This window comes from Petaurus breviceps, unplaced genomic scaffold, assembly GCF_028583685.1.
Source record: "Petaurus breviceps papuanus isolate PSGF00001 unplaced genomic scaffold, PetGlider_PUasm1.0 391, whole genome shotgun sequence".
Lineage (NCBI taxonomy): Eukaryota > Metazoa > Chordata > Mammalia > Diprotodontia > Petauridae > Petaurus > Petaurus breviceps.
The window spans coordinates 3,712,338-3,718,337 of record NW_027186310.1 but is presented as its reverse complement, the minus strand read 5'-3'; positions in this window follow the sequence as shown (position 1 = coordinate 3,718,337).

Sequence of the window (6,000 nt, the reverse complement as noted above, 5' to 3'; positions counted from 1 at the left end):
GATAGGAGATGAAGGGGCTGCTCGGGCCACTTTCTCGAGTCCCTGGGTCCAGTGCCAGTATTTTCTGATTCTGGCTGGCTTGGCAAACTTCACGTTCCCCACCTGAATCCTTCCTTTGTCTCAGTATGAACAGTGCCTTCTGTTTGGGGGCACTGGACAGGTTTAAAGCCCTCTTCTCATGGATTATCCCATAGAACCACATTTTAATAGAGCACTTCTCTATGCACCAACCCACAATAATGCACATGGGGCACGTGCCAGTTGTAGACATTTCAGCACTTTAACCACCTTTGGAGAACAACAGGGCAAGAGTTATTTCTCCCAGCTGACGCAGGAGGAGATGGCGGTCCAGCTGGCAGTGTGACCTGTCCAGGGTCACCTGACTGGTGTGCCGAGAAGCCGGTTCTGGAGCCTGGGTTTCCTGCCTCCTTGTCATGGTCTCTCTCTGGTAGGGAATAAACGTCTACCTTTTGTGAACGACTTCTCAATGTCACTTTGCCTGTGTCCTTGTGGGGACACATCACTGTTTCCTTAAGATCTTTGCGCTGACTCCTCTGAGCTCCTCCCCCATTTGGCTTCACGGTTGTGTTTCCAGCCCAGTAAGGTTACTGCCCAGTAAGCTTGGCAGACTTGCCTATGTCCGTTCTCCACTCTTGGTCAGCATTGGCAGCGTGTCCAGGCCCCAGCCCCTGGCCCCTTCAGCCCTCTCCCGCTCTGAGCCGTTGTGTTGGCTTGAGTTGGAGTGGGCTTTTCTGTGTTATCGCTGCCCGGGACCTCGCGGCACACACACTTTCACACAGAGCTGGGTAAACACCGTCATTTTGGAAGATGATGTTTTGCTGTACATTCAGCTCTCTTTTAAGGATACTTGTGAGGCACCGTGGCATATGATGGCTAACGTTTCTGTAGCACTTCCAGGTTGGCAGATCCCTGCACAGAGATGATGGCGTGTTGGCATCCCCAAAGCCCTGGGTGGTAGGTGCTGTACGGAGGAAGATGTGGCCTTGGAGTCCGGCAGCCTGCAGCCTGAGCTCGGCTCCGGCCCCTCATGGTCTCTGTGACCTTGGGTGAGTCTCCCACTCCCCCATGGTGCTGTGTCCTCATCTCGGAGTCGAGGGGGTGAGGGTGGGGCTCTGCAAGGTCCCTGCTCTTTCTGAATCTTGGAGTCTCTCAGGCTGCTGTCTTGCTGTCTCTGATCTGCTCCGATTCTGGGTCAGGTCAAATCGTGTTCCTCACGTGCAAACCCATCTGGTTGTCTTCTCAGCTCCTTTTAGTGACTGCCCTTGGATCCCTGTGCAAACATATGCTCTCAGGAGGTGCTTGGTCAGGGCTGTGAAGGAGGGAGCGAATGATGGACAGCCCCAGTGCCAGTCCTATCTCCTCTCCGTCGGGGTGGCCAGAGAGCAGAAGCTGGCAGGGTTGGAGGGGAGGGAATGGGGGCAGCAGTGTCCATTAGCCAAGGGCCCCAGTGGTCAAGCCAGCCCGTGCCACCCTCTCCTTGGGAACTGTACTTTGCAGGCAGGCTCGGCAGGGCTCCTTCCTTTGTGTCCGGGGGTCGGTCGGCCCTTTGCTGTTGTTGATGGCGTTCTGACAGAGAGACTTCGCCTGCGTTCCTTGCGAGATTCAGGCTGGCAGTAACCCTGGTTCTCGGCTGCCTGCCCGCATTTTGACATAGCCCAGTGCCCACCTTGCCCTCGCTCTCTCATCTGTGCCATCCTCGGGCTTAAGAGCTTCCTCTTTGCTAGTCACCTCACCCCCTCAGCTAGGGGTGCCATAGGGCAGAGTGCTGGACCTGGAGTCAGGAGTATTCGTCTTCCTGAAGTCAAATCCTAGCTGTGTGACCCTGGGCAGGTCACCTAGCCTTGTTTGCCTCAGTTTCCTCATCTGTAAAATGAACTGGAGAAGGAAGTGGTAAACTGCTCCAATGCTCTGCCAGGAAAATCCCCTAAAGGGTCATGAAAACTCACACAGGAGCGAAGAATGACTGAATATCACCCCCTCTCCTTAGCAGCTTGTGTCTAAAATGGGACAGTGACATTCTTCCCATGTCCTTGGGTGGATGCTTTATAAGCCTCTCGTGTGCTGTGATGTTGGATTATGTTGCCCCATGCCTTCTCCCACTGCCTACCCCTTAGACAGGGCAGCGAAAATTTCTGGTTAATTATGTTCAGATCCATGAATGAAGTGAATCTTCCCCCTCACCACCTGACCTGATTACTTAACAAATAAAGTCACAAATCCATTAACTTGGCCTTCAAGGCCCTGTGCCCTCCAGCTCCAGCTGGCATCTCTGACCGGTCTCCTTCACACACTGTACGTTCTTCCTGATTCCCTGAATGTCCCCCATGATTTCTTTCCTTGTTGTCTCTGTTTACCCGAAGCCTCCTGTTAAGGGATGTGACTCAATCAAGGGCCTGTGGCTCTGCTGAGACCACGTCTCCTGAGGCCTGGTGGATTTCTTTTCTTTTTTTCCTTCTGCTTGTCTGTGTTGGCTCTGTCTATGTGCCGTAGAGCACGTTGGCTTCTGTGCCTTCTCTATGCCGCACAGGAATAGCTTGCAGTAGGCCAGTCATCCTGGCATCTATGGTGGCAGATAATCAGTGCCAGATCAGTGAATGGATGAGGTGGCACTTCTGGGCACAGAGATGGTGGAGTAGAGAAGCGTTCTGCTGGGCTGTCCCAACACTCCCTTCCAAACAACTTTAAAATAGCCCCTCAAATCGAATTCTGGAGTCAGAGAACCAGCAGAAAGTCAGAGGGAGATGTTCTTCCAGCCCAGTGCAACATAAAGGTGGGATGGAAAGACCTATGACCCAGGGCTGGCGGCTGGCCCAGAGCCCAGGTGAATGAAGCACCAGTGAAGGGACCAGCAGCAGCAGAGGCAGCAGGGGGATGTGACCACTGGTCAGAAAGAGACCACAGGCTCCCCTGCCGCAGCATTGAGAAGCAGGACTGGGTGCTGTCAGCTCCATAGTCTACACACTTCTAGCTTGTCACAGAAGGGCAGAGGAGAGTGCTTTCCATCTAGAGGGAGTGAAAGCCCTCTGGGGGGGGGGTGGTATCACTTCTGGTCTCAAGGAATCAAGAATCCTGAGCAACAGTATTGTGTCTGGTCCCAACGGAGGAATAGCATAAACGACAATCTCGAGGGATCCGAGACCTTCCGTCTAAGGACCAGAGTGCAGACACCACACCTGTCCCCAGACCGTACCACCTGGGAAGAAGTTCTGAAAACACAAGTGCAAAAAGTCCTGAAGCATGCTGGGCACTGAGCCCAACATTAATATGAAATTCCAAATCAAGAAATAGGGTAGAAAACTGAGCAAATAACAACGAGAGAAGGACCTGACCCCGAAAAGCTATGTTGATGACAAAGAAGATCAAGCGAAAACCACAGAAGAAGACGTTGAAGTTAAAACAGCCACAAGCAAAACCTCAAAAGAAAAAAAAAGTGAATTGGACATAAGCCCAACAAGAATTCCTAGAGAAGCTGAAAATGATTTTTAAAATCATTTAAGAGCAGTAGAGGAATAATTGGGTAAAATTGAAGCAAACAAAAAAATAAGAAAAGACAATTAATAGCTTAATCATTATTAATTTAGTATTAATTAATTAATATTTATTAAATATTAAATAATAACTAAATATCAATAATTATTAATTTAATTAAATGATTTATTAATTAAATTAATAAAGAGGCATAAAAATACTGAAGAAAGTAACACCTTAAAAACAGAATGAGCAAAATGTAAGTAGAGGAACAAAAATTCACCAATGAAAAGAACTCCTTAAAAAGCAGAGATGGACAGATGAAGAAAGAGGTACAGAACCTCCCTGAAGAAAATAATTCTTTAAGGACTGGGCAAGTGGAAGCCCATGATTACATGAAACCCCAAGAAACAATAAAACAAAATCAAAAGAGTGAAAAAAAAGGAGAATATGAAATATCTCATTGGAAAGACAATTGACCTGGAAAATAGATGGAGAGATAATTTATTTTGAATTTATTTTTTATTTTCCCCTCAATTACACGTAAAAACAGTTTTTGACATCCATTTTTTTAAGAATTTTGAGTTCCCAATTCTCAGCCTCCTTCCTTCTCCTCCCTCGCCCCCATGAGAAGGCAAGCGGTCTGATATAGGTTATACATGTGCAGTCATGCACAACGTATTTCTGTATTGGTCATGTTGTGAAGGAAAATACAGGCCCCTCTCCCCCTCACCCACCTGCAACAAAGCAAAACAGAGCAGAAAAGTTTAAAAAAGTACATTTCTATCTGAATTTAGAACCCGTTTGGTTTGCCACCAGAAAAAGAGCTCTTCTCGTTTCTGGTCCTTTTCTTCTTTCTCCGATTTCTTTGGGGTTTAGACTTAGCACTGGTTTTGCTGGGTTAAACGTGTGCACATTTGAATGGCCCCTAGCACGCCCAAGTTCAGACTGCGTTCCAGAATGGTTGAGCCCTCTCCCGGCTCTACCCATTGGGTTTTATTGGACCCGTTTGCCCACAGCTCCTCCCGCTTTGACTGTTTTCCCTTTTTGTCATGAAGGAGCTTGTGTTTGCACAGACACCAAGTGACCTCTTAGGCCAGTAAACATCCCTGGTGAAGAGCGAGGATGTTTGTACATGCCAAGTCAACGGAATACACATTTGTTGCTTTTTAGCATAAATCTAGGGGACACACTGTGCATAACTTATTTTTATTTTTAATCAAGAAGACAGTGTGTTTCAGCAGAATTTCCAGTCTGTGGAGAAGACATTGTTGAGAGTGCCGCAGAACATATCAAACCAACATCGGCCTTGTTTCTTCTGGATTTTGATGTGGAAAATATAATTTCTTGTGACTTTCCAACAATAAAATTATACTAAACTGCTGCCTAAGTATTTTATGAAAAAATATTTTGAGCCTGAAAGTTGACAATAATTCCATTTGCCTGCTCATTCATTACGTGTACATGCTTACTTCCAGTGAAATGGAAATTTTAAATTTAGAATTATTGCCAAGCAAATTACCTTTATCAGCGAGAGAGCATCTGTTCACAATTACTTATAATGGAGGAAAAATAAATCTTTTCAGCATATATATTTACAGTCCTGATGTATATAAATTATCAGTCACGCCAAGGCTTCAGTGACCCATTTTTCAACAAGTTCCCCTGGCGGGCCCCTGCCCAGAACATCCTGGTGCTGTAGATGTGGGGTGGGGCAGGGTAGTGGCCAGACTTCATCAGTGGATTCCACAAGAAGCTCATCAGTAATTGCTCATTGCATTTCCTGTGGCCAGAGGATGCCAGAAGCCACGGCCTCTCCAGCTAAGGCCGTCCTTGGACTGGAACAGAAATGGGTTTCTCCCCCGTGAGGGGAGTGGGACTCACTGGTGCCCCTGGCACTGTGTTTTGTCCTGGTGGCAGGTGCGAGGCCTAGAAGCAGTGAGTACAGGCCTCTCTGCAGTGGCACTTGGCTTCTTTTTCAGGCGAGTTCTCGGGGCTTCCTCACCCTGGGAGAGGGAGCCCAGGCTGAGCTGGCCTAGGCCCTGACTGCTACGTCATCTGGGGAGTCAGAGCCACGCTGGCGTTCTGGGGTCTCTCCTTCCCCTCCCCTCTGGCCCCCATCTCTCCCTTACCCCTCTCCAGCTTCTTGCTGTGCAGTCTTCCCTCCTTCCTCGAGTGTCGCCTCTCTGCATATCGTGATGCCTGGTTATTGCCTGACTGGGCAGCTCTTGTTTGTAGAGAAGGTGCCAGGCTGTGTGGGTAGAGGGCATCTCCTGCCCCTGTTGAAATCACAGATCCAGGCCGCACCACTGCCCCTCCTTCCTTTCCAGAGCCCCTGGGTGTGCCTCATCCCCTTGCCTCAGGTAGGGAAGCTTCCCAGAGGCTCAGTTTTTTGGGCCCAGTGGCAGGGCAATCATGGTCTCCCTGGAGCTGGATGTGTGGGTGCAGTGGGGCTCCCTCTCACAGGGCGGGCAGCTTAGCCTCAGGATGGGCCTTGGAGGAGGAATCCGA